This window comes from Montipora capricornis, chromosome 4 (genome assembly GCF_036669925.1).
Source record: "Montipora capricornis isolate CH-2021 chromosome 4, ASM3666992v2, whole genome shotgun sequence".
Taxonomy (NCBI): Eukaryota; Metazoa; Cnidaria; class Anthozoa; order Scleractinia; family Acroporidae; genus Montipora; species Montipora capricornis.
In genome coordinates this window covers 9,879,901-9,891,395 of record NC_090886.1, presented here as the reverse complement: position 1 = coordinate 9,891,395, position 11,495 = coordinate 9,879,901, and the positions used below count along the sequence as shown (strand labels likewise).

General features: G+C 40.9%; 1 pseudogene; it reads left to right on the top strand.

Moving 5' to 3' along the window:
• The first annotated feature begins 833 nt into the window (after positions 1-833).
• Positions 834-1,693, top strand: LOC138046064 (uncharacterized; annotated as a pseudogene).
• The last annotated feature ends 9,802 nt before the right edge of the window (positions 1,694-11,495 follow it).

Sequence of the window (11,495 nt, the reverse complement as noted above, 5' to 3'; positions counted from 1 at the left end):
ATAGCGTAACAGATCATTTCACCACAACAAGATCATCCGAATCCTTCGGCGAGTAAGACAGAACTTGGTCCACATGCAATCTATTAAAATAAGAGTAGGCCTTGCGTGCCTTACGTTTGCCGACACAATCGGTGTCAGAGGCCTTTGTTTCAGAGAACATACCAAACACTTTCATCTAGATTTCGTGGATTTTCAATACTCAGAAGTCTGTTATTTTCTCTTTCTAGCCGATCGAAAACCAACTATCAGGTCGTTTGACTCGAAAGCAACATTAACGCGTGCAGCAAGATCTTTCTTGTTTGCTGCTGTCGACTTTCCTCTTTTCATCCTAAAATAAAACTAAAGTTGACCAACGCTCCACTCCAGAAATCTTCGAAAGCCATATCTTCCATCTGAAAGGAGAAAAGATAACTCGAAAAGTGATAAAATTGACTCTAGAAGAAATATTTTGACTCAAACAACGAAGCGTCAATGGCGTGAATGCCCGCACTTCGGCATATTCGTGATAACTTTTCTCCATTTAACGGACTTGAACAGCTTCTACACAATTCATACTAGTAAACTAGTAGTAATCTCTGTATGCTGGTGATGAAAAGGTGCAAGAAGGTGGTGTGGTCATTATGATGAGCAAGCGAGAAGAGAGAGCCCTCATGGAGTGGACCCCGGTGAGCGAATGGATCATTACAGCTAGATTTCACTCCCGCATCAGAAGGCTGTTAGTGGTACAGGTCTACGCGCCACACAACGAGAGAGAGGAAGAAGTGAAAGATCACTTCTATGAAGAACTGCAGCAGACGATAGACGGATGCAAAAGAAACGATATTGTGGTAGTGATGGGCGACTTTAACGCTAAGGTGGGAGGAGACAACGAGGGATACGAGAGTTGTATAGGGAGAAATGGGATGGGAGACAAGAATGACAACGGAGAGAGGCTGTGATTTTTCTGTGGCAAATGGCCTGGTCATCACAGGAACATTGTTTCAACACAAAGATGTTCACAAAGCAGCATGGGTCTAGGCAAACGGGAGAGAGAAGAATCAGATTGACCATCTTTTGATCAGTAGGTGGTTGAAATCTGCAGTCCTCGCCACTAGAGTGCAGAAGGGGGCCGATGTCAACAGCGATCACTACCTCGTCAGGACTAAGATTCGGGCTGAAACTCAACAAGTATGCCAAGATGAAAAAGTTTAAGCCCAGGTACAACACGGACAAGCTGAAGGATAGAGACACAAAACGGATGTACTGTGAGGCAGTGGGGCGGGGGTTAGAGGAGAACAGAGGAGAGGGGAGAGAAGAGGTAGAGGAGTTGTGAGAGGCACTGAGGAGGGCATACGTGGAGTCAGCGGCGGAGGTCCTTGGGTTCCAAAAAGGAAAGAGCAAACCCTGGATCAGTCAGCAAACGTGGAAGGTGATAGACGAAAGGAAGGAAATCAAGACAAAGTTGGACAGTACTAAGTCAGAGAGGATACGGAACAAGATCAGGGAGCAGCATAGGCAGAAGGATAAGCAGGTGAAGAGAAGCGTGAGAGAGAATAAGAGGAAGTGGATGACAGAGAAGACCCAGGTGGCACAGACAGCAGCAGAGAAAGGGAGAGCTAGGGAGTTGTACGACATCACGAGACAGCTGACCGGTAGCGGGCCGAGGAAGACAGCGGCGGTTACCAACAAGGAGGGAAGACTTCTCAAGAGTTAGGAAGAAAGGCAGGCAAGATGGAAGGAGCACTTTGAGGGAGTCTTGAACAGGGAGGCACCACCAAACCCACCGACAGATGAAGAAGTGGGGGAGGGGGAGCTGGATATCGACACGGAACCACCAACAGAGAAGGGTGGTGCAAACTCTCAAGAATGGGAAGGCACCAGAAATCGACCAGATAACAGCAGAACTGTTGAAGGTTGATACAGAAAGCATCTGTGCGGAACTCGGGCACCTCTTTGACCTGATTTGGCGGGAAGATAAAGTGCCGAAGCAGTGAAAACAGGGCCTGATATTTAAGATACCGAAGAAAGGGAATCTACAGAAATGTAGAAACTGGAGAGGAGTGACACTGCTACGTATTTCTAGGAAGGTGATGGGAAATATTCTTATTAGCAGAATATAAGACGGTGTGGACCACAGACTGAGGAAAGAGCAGGCAGGATTTAGATCAGGGAGAAATTAGTCAAAAAAATAGGGAACATACGGAAGATACGAAAGGGACATCTTTGTTTGTTTTTCGAAATTAAGAGAATTTCAGACTGAAATTGGAGTTTTTGTGGGGAATATACGCTAACTCCTAGAGACACCGAAGACTCGCTGAGCCCCACATTTTAAAACCATATTTTAATGTTTACTTCTTAAAAACCTCCGCAATACAATTAAAACGAAACAGAACATAGCCAAAGCCCCACGATAGTCGTCACACAACATTCTCATATGCTTGTTTTCGCAAAATTGTTTTCAATGTTGTTGTGTTTTTTCTTTTTTTTGTGATATTGGATTCGATCCCTTGACGTCCGAATAGAATTAACTAGCAAGTTCCCGTGCGACTCTGGCTTTACTAGAAACCGTTTGTAGTAAAGACAGACAACAACATGACATCAACACGAGCAAATGAGAACGTTGCGTGACTACGTGACGATCATCCTGTTTTTTTCTTTTTTTTTTTCCTCAAGAAGTAAAGATTACAATGCTCTTTTCAAGCGTGCAGCTCTGCGAGTCTTCAGTGTTTCTGGCAGTTGGCGTATATTTCATAAACTCCAATTTCAGCATTTTCGTAAATTATCTTAATTTCGAAAAACAAACTCCGATTTTCGGAAAAACTAAGTCAGATGGTCGCAAAAACCACCTTCGATTTTAAAACACACGCAAAAAATAGTAAAACAAAGTCCGATTTCGAGAAAAAACGTAAGATGTCCCTTAAGTACTTTCATAGCTTACGGTTAGTTCCTTAATGTTTTTTACTAATTTCCATCATAAATGAAGGACAGACGTCGGTCATTCGAAAACAACAGTACAGGAGAGTAACGAAAAAAAAGGGAAAAGAAAAGGCACCCCGACCCCGACCCCGGCCCCGGCCCCGCGTTTTGGCTACTACCAAACAAAAAGTTTCCCGGTGGGTTGATGGCAAGAACTCGACAGCAAATATTTTGTTGGGCAATAGCTGTAAAAGCACAAAAGTGCAGGTGAATGCAAAACGACGATAAAAAGGTTCAATGAATTCGCGTAACCAAGATTTTTAGGCGCAAAAATTCTTGACTACCGCACAATGACCGTGAACGAAAGTTGCCCGGAGTGTTGAGATAAAATAGGCCGAAATTAAAACGACGAGAAAATATATATATGGTCTAGAACGCCCTCGTGAGCCGGTAACGATGTTAACCGTGTAATGCCATTCTCATAAGATGCTGAAAAAAGTACAGGGGTGCAATGGTCTGACAATGACACTTGATCTTATCTGAAAGTCCGAGAAACAATTTCCTTTCGTAGCCGCCATCTGCATCGTAATGCGTTCCTTTTTTCAATCGGAATAGTCATTTAACGGAATCCTGACAATTCATCATCTTAGGAGACAAAATCTTTTATACGAATCGTATGAACGCGAATGAATTTGGACCCGGCGGAAACCCAGCTACATGCAATGTTTGTGTATTTAATTTTGATTTGTGTATTTGGCAAGAAAGTCGTGTTTTAGAAATCCATAGCTGAGCAACATGAAATGGTTGGCATTTCATCTTATCAACTGTGATGACCGAAGGGAAAATATCGGTTGGGTGTCACAGTTCTTTTCGCGCTCCTGCGAAAAGCAACTAAGTCTACAGATCGCAGCTCCGCCTTATCATACCATGTTGGCGGTGCGAATTCCGGCGTCTGTTTCCTAGAAAACACACAAGCACACAACTACCTAATGTTCTGTTACGTAGTATCAATAATATTATCGGGAGATACTTTGAACAAATAGACAAAAATTCGTTCACCTTGGCCAAACTAAAAAAGTTAAAATAGCAATGAAAAATATGATATGCGATCACACATAGAACCAGTGCAGGAGCCATATTATGGGCTCCTGACCAGTGCTGTTCGCATGACGAGATGCCTGTGATCACTATGGCTACCGATTTACCACATGAAATCGAGGCGAATTGCCAGCCAGTCGGCCAGTCCGTCGAAAACCTCAAAATCGACTGGCATCGAAAGTCGCGTCATCAAAAAACAACAGGAGAAATCTCGAAAAACGGCGAAAATAGTATGCGTTCTGTCGAACACAACAAGCATGCAATCAAACACTCACCTTGATTGATCGAGAAAACTTTTTGAGAAACGGTAAATTTTCCTTCACAAACCATCACTATAAAATTCTCACACCGAAGTCTGTAAGCTCATCATGCACTTTATCCTGATTACCCAGCATGCACCGTTTTTCCGAAAGGGTCTATGAGAATTACACCGTCTGACATAGTTTTTCAAATTTTTACGCATGCCAATCATTTCTGGCAGTTGAACGTTCCGTTGAACTAGGTTTCTTTTCCGCCCGCCTTATTACCTCAGAGATATCATAAGTGTCTTGCTAAACTCGTTTTCTCGGTCTGTACGGTACTTTGAACTGATTCTCGCTTAATCCCGTTAATTTACGGCCCAAGCGCGAAATCAACGGAAAAACACTCGGTCCGTAACTTATAGTACGGACTCAGTTAGTAAGAGGTATGTATTAGTATAACACGAAAAAAACTTACCTTTTACAATTGAAGCAAATGGAAGAACGATTAACAGAATGGTCAACTTCATGTGTGAAAAAATACCTGAAATATTCAATGAAGAAAGCACTTGAGAAATGAAGATTTCTTTCTACTCTGGTCCGGCGTTGATTTTGACAAAGAACAACCAGCCGATCGTCATTTGCCGTCCTAAGGCGTCAATTTGATCGTCGGTGATTAAAAACCTCGGCCTCCCACGAGCACGTAGTTCCTAGTCGATAGCAGAATGCTTCTCGCTGATCCTCTCTTGAAGCATTGGCAGAAATATTACGTGTATATGTGACCCTATTTGGGGAAACCGGGCTTAATGAAAACTGAGTTGAACCGTTTTTCCATTTCAACGCATTTTGGGGACGTATACAAAACATGGACTCCAGGTCCACGCACCACCACTGTGGACCCGGTCCATGGGCCACCCCTGTGGACCAGCTCATGGCTACGATCTGTGTCACGGCATTTAACATCTATATAGACTACGATCTATACAGACTACCTTTTCCGCAAAAAAAAGAAAACATCCGGTTATGACACATAGGGAACTTCATGGAAGAAAAAAATTCACCACGGGAGGGATGATGATGGTCTGTAATAAGTTAAACTTAGGGACAACATGCCATCTTATTTCTTTCAACATGCTATTAAAAGGCGTCAGTGAATCAATTAGTTTCTAGAGTAAACAGAGCACGCCAGATAGCCAGCTGTGCGGGGATTTTAAAAAATACGCTCGCGAATACACGCGGAGTGTGGGGAGCCATCTTGATGCTTTAAGAAAATCCGCAGTAATCCTGAATTATGATTGAACTGAATGGCATTTCTAATTCTATGTAACAACGTCAAATGCGGTTTGCGAGTCAAACCAAGTTTTAGATCTTTCCAAACGATCGGAGAAATATCTGATCATACTGGCACTTTCACTAAGTGCGTTCGCGACAACGTGGTGGTTTAGGAAAAATTTCTTCGTTCATCGTTGACGTATGTCTAGAAATGCACTCAATCGCAACAATAACAAATATTCTTGGTTTGCAACCACGTGACACGGCGGCCATGTTGGATGGCAATACAATTCAATTTATTTTCTCAGAATTTGCATAATAATAAAGTTTAGTTCCCAGCGGACAGAAAGGTTATTGTTCGTGCCATCCGAAATGGCCGTCGTGACGTCAGATGCAAACCGGCCATCAATAAAAGAACATTTGTTAAGTATGCACGAAAATAAGAAATGTAGCAAAATAACTAATGAAGCAAACGACAGCAGCAAGAATAACAATTCTTCAAGGCAGAGAAGGAAAGGGGGCACCACAAATATAGCAAAAATAACGGAAATAACAAATTTAGCGAAAATAAAAAATCAGGCAAGCGATACCAGCAAGAATAACAATTCGTCAAAGCAAACAAGGCAAGGGGGACCCACAAATGTAACAAAAATAACGAAAACAAGAAACATAGCAAAAATAACGAATAAAGCAAGCGATACCAGCAAGAATAACAATTCTTCAAGGCAAACAAGACGCCTCCAAAGGCGTATCCGTGGAATGCGCAAACAGTTAACACAAATTGCCCACTTACAGTGAACTTCAAGTACAGGTAAACTTCGGAAAATGGCGAGAGATTACCAGAAAGATACATCTGTAATATAACTTGAAGTTTTCTGTTGTAAAAACTCATTATTAATGTTACTAAATTTGCAAATGCAAACAAGGAAGCCCTATTAGCGGGTTCTCGGGATACGGGATCTTTCATTTATTTTTTTTTTGGAATGAGACTTCATTTAAATCCCACAGTTTTACTTCCTTCCTTAACTACGTTCATCCAAAAATTACAAGATCAGCCTTAAATCATCCGAAAAACTTATTACAGATCACACTTCAACAACTTTTCATCCTGGGCCAGTTGTTCAAAAGCCGATTAAGGCTAATCTCAGGTTAAAAATGAACAAACGAGTTTTATTATCTACTCCCAAATGCTGTTCAAGGTTGATATTCCGTGAAACTTTACATTAGAAGAAGTCAATAAGCAAAGGAAACAAACAAAAGTTTACGCTAATCCTGGATTAAGGTAATCGGCTTTCGAAGAACCGGGCCATGTATTCGAATTCCGGTCCCGTAATCGTGGTTAGTTTCTTGCAAACTGTTTAAATCTGCCTTGGCGAAGACAAGAAGACAACATGTGTACTCCATTTCTCAGAATGCTCAAAAATGTAAAATTCCGTAATTGCGCGTTCTATAGTCCGGCTAAGATTAGTTTTTCGGCCTTTTTACGGTAATTTTGTCAGTGCCGTAAGGGGCAAGCACAGAACAGTTTCGATTGTTTAAGGCAAACAACCGAAACTATTCTGGCACAGAGGGCAGGGAAATGCCCGTGGTTTACCAGGGAGGATGTTGAAGATTCGCTTTGATCGACACATTATCAAGACCTGCGCTGCGCTTGTTTCTTCAGTAGATTGAAGTTGTCCTTTCGTAATATGTGGTACACGATATTGTTTTGGTATCGTAAATCATTACAGTGTCATGGTAGATATCTTTGCTAGATACCCCCTGAGAAGACATGTGGTTCAGTAAAGTACTTAACCCAGAACGATGGAAGAAAATAAAAGCAAATCGAGAAACATTTAGCTTCAAGGCTGACAAGTTGATCATTTACAACTTCTTTTTCATCACAACCTTCAGCGTGTACTCTAAGCTTCTGACAGCTTTCCAAGACCAATTTGCATTGAAATTAAGCCCTTTCCGGCGGGGTTAGTAACTGGATGGGAGACATCAAAGATGCAACTTGCTGTCAGGAACATACGACCAAAAATTCTATTTTAATGCCCAAAAATGCGAACAAAGCAAGGCACAGATTTTGTTAGCCTGCCTTACATGTATGCAAAACAAATATTGACGCAAAAGTAAATAATTATTGATATGTAGCTTTTAAGGAGAGCAGAAGGAACTTTTAGGAAGTGTCGATCGAGAATAAGACAATTTGCGAGATGAAGACATCATAAATTTTGTGCCACGAATATAATACAAGTTACCATCAGCGAAAAACATTTCGGGAGATTTTTGTACGTTCAATCTGAGTTCAATTTTTCTATCGTACTTTTGGTCGTACAAGTAAAATCACAAAATCGAAAGTGACATCGATTTTAGGGGCCGCCTGTGATCAAGTTACCTTGCGTGTTTATGCTAACAACTCACGAAACAAAGGGTACATCTGTGACAAAATGACGGCAAGACACCGGGTTTTTGTTAGTTTTTTTTTTCCTTCAAGTGTTATAAAGTTCAACAAGATATGTGCGAATTCAACACAAAGATCTCAATCGTTGATGTTAGCCCAGGTGTCAGCTGGAGTTAAGCTCCTCCGAATGAGGTTAGTACTTGAATGGGGGACCGCTGCGAAGTCCCAGTTACGGACATCAGTAATGCGTTTTTTGAAAAGTTGATTTCATTTTTTATTTTGTTTGGCAGTTGAAAGCTATTTTCTTATTTTGTTTCTACGTCAAATCGGCTGAACAAACCGGTTCCCAAGAAATATTAGAATATTCGTGCTATGCAAAATACTTCTAATGAAGTATTCGTTCTGTGCAAAATACCGTAACGTTCACAGCGGAACACACAAGTATAAGTACGAAGCAAGATCTAGAAATAACGTAGAAAATTCTTCTTACATTTCAAGCTTGTCTTTCTCAAAGAAAAAACATCTGTCCACTTTATCGAATATTTTAATACTGTGTCAATCATGGGCGGCGGAAAGATTCCACAATAAATATAATTGCTTTCCTCTTAGCAACAGAACGGTGTCGCGGTGGCTGAGTGGTCTAACGCGCGCACATGATCGCGAGGCGCAGGGAAAGTATGTGGTTTCTAATTGGGACACGGAAGTTCGGATATACTGAAGGGTAAAAAGGTAGATTCACCCGATCGGAGCTTAATTCAATATCCGTGGGGTATGCACATTTGTGACTACCAACAAAAAAAACAAGACACCTCAAAGGCGTATCCGTAGAATGCGCAAACAGCACAAATTGTCGACTTACAGTGAACTTCAAGTACAGGTAAACTTCGGCAAATGGCGATAGATTACCAGAAAGATACATCTGTAATATAACTTGAAGTTGTCTGTTGTAAAAACTCATTATTAATGTTACTAAATTTGCAAATGTAAACAACGAAGCCCTATTAGCGGGTTCTCGGGATACGGGATCTTTCATTTATTTATTTTTTGGAATGAGACTTTATTTAAATCCTACAGTTTTACTTCCTTCCTTAACTCCGTTCATCCAAAAATTACAAGATCAGCCTTAAATTATCCGAAAAACTTATTACAGATCACAGTTCAACAACTTATCATCCTGGGCCAGTTGTTCAAAAGCCGATTAATGCTAATCTCATGTTAAAAATGAGCAAACGAGTTTTATTCTCTACTCCCAAATGCTGTTCAAGGCTGATATTCCGAGAAACTTTACATTAAAAGAAGTCAATAAGCAAAGGAAACTTTCACCAAAAAGTTGAAAACATGAAACAAAACTTTACGCTAATCTTGGATTAAGGTAATCGGCTTTCGAACAACCGGGTCATGTATTCCAATTCCGGTTCCGTAATCGTGGTTTAGTTTCTTGCAAACTGTTTAAATCTGCCGTGGCGAAGACAAGAAGACAACATGTGAACTCCATTTCTCAGAATGCTCAACAATGTAAAATTCCGTAATTGCGCGTTCTATTGTCCAGTCCAAAGTTCTAATTTTACAATTCCATAATCTTTATTTCAGTATTAGAGTAACTTGGTACCAAACTTTTTACAATAACTTGAAATCTCGTCTAGAAAAAAGCTTAAATCCAGTAGTCCAGTCTGGGTTGAAATCGCCAAAACTCTTTGTATTATCGATTCAAAACTCAACAAAAGCTACAAGTAGTAAATAGTTCTCACAAACTACAAAAGTTCGTCATGATTCTACACTCGAGCTGACCAAAAAACTGTCAAACACGAAAACAAAAACCCTAGTGATCGCTTCTCGAGAAAACACTGTCTAGTTACTGCACTACCACACGTACGCAATGCGTTCCTACTTTAAAAAATATCCCGTATCTCCTCAGTCCCCCCCTCCCCCCCTTCCCAGCCAAAAATCCCATATCTCTACTATTTTTTTACCTAAGTTTTCCCGTGTCCTGATCGCTTTTCGGCCTTTTGGCTAAGATTAGTTTCTCGGCCAATGGCTACGGTCAAGTACCCATGTACTAAGGTGCGGTACTTTTGTCAGTGCCGTAAGGGGCAAGCACAGAACAGTTTCGGTTGTTTAAGAAAAACAACCGACACTGTTCTGGCACAGAGGGTAGGGTAATGCTCGTGGTTTACCAGGGAGGATGATGAAAATTCGGTCTGATCGACACATAACTAACAACTGTTGTACACGATATTGTTTTGGTATCGTAAATCATTACAGTGTCATGGTAGATATCTTTGCTAGATACCCCCTGAGAAGACATGTGGCTCGGTAAAGTACTTAACGCAGAACGATTGAAGAAAATAAAAATTTAGCTTCAAGGCTGACAAGTTGATCATTTACAACTTCTTTTTCACCACAAGCTTAAGCGTGTACTCTGAGCTTCTGTCAGCTTTCCAACACCAATTTGCATTGAGGTTAAGCCCTTTCCGGCGGGGTTAGTAACTGGATGGGAGACGTCAAAAGATGCAACTTGCTGTCAGGAACATACGACCAAAAATGCTATTTTAATGCCCAAAAATGCGACCTACGCAAGGTACAGATTTTGTTAGCCTGCCTTACATGTATGCAAAACAAATAGTGACGCAAAAGTAACTAAACAATGATATGTAGTTTTTAAGGAGAGCAGAAGGAACTTTAGGAAGTGTCGATCGAGAATAAGACAATTTGCGAGATGAAGACATCATAAATTTTGTGCCACGAATATAATACAAGTTACCATCAGCGAAAAACATTTCGGGAGATTTTTGTATGTTCAATCTGAGTTCAATTTTTCTATCGTACTTTTGGTCGTACAAGTAAAATCACAAAATCGAAAGTGACATCGATTTTAGCGGCCGCCTGTGATCAAGTTACCTTGCGTGTTTAATATACTGACGACTCACGAAACAAAGGATGCATCTGTGACAAAATGACGGCAAGACACCGGGTTTTTTTTTTTTAACTTGATTTCATTTTTATTTTGTTTGGCCGTTGAAAGCTATTTTCTTATTTTCTTTCTACGTCAAAACGGCTGAACAAACCGGTTCCCAAGAAATATTAGAGTATTCGTGCTATGCAAAATACTCCTAATGAAGTATTCGTTCTGTGCAAAATACCGTAATGTTCACAGCGGAACACACAAGCATTAACTACGAAGCAAGATCTAGTAGAAACGTAGAAAATTTTTCTTACCTTTAAAGCTTGTCTTTCTCAAAGTAAAAACATCTGTCCACTTTATCGAACATTTTAATACTGTGTCAATCATGGCCGGCGGAAAGATTCCACAATAAACAATTGTTTTCCTCGTTACAACAGAACTGTGTCGCGGTGGCCGAGTGATCTAATGCGCGCACATGACTGCAAAGCGCAGGGAAAATATACGGTTTCTAAATGGGGCAGGGAAGTTCGGATATACTGAAGGGTATAAAGGTAAATTCACCCGATCGGAGCTTAATTCAATATCTGTGGCGTATGCAGCCCGGTTTTAAGACGTGGTACAGTACGTTGCCCAGATTCCGGCCACTTTAGTTTGTAATCGCCCTAACTTCTTGTTTATGCACGGAGACTTTCTCATTTTTCTA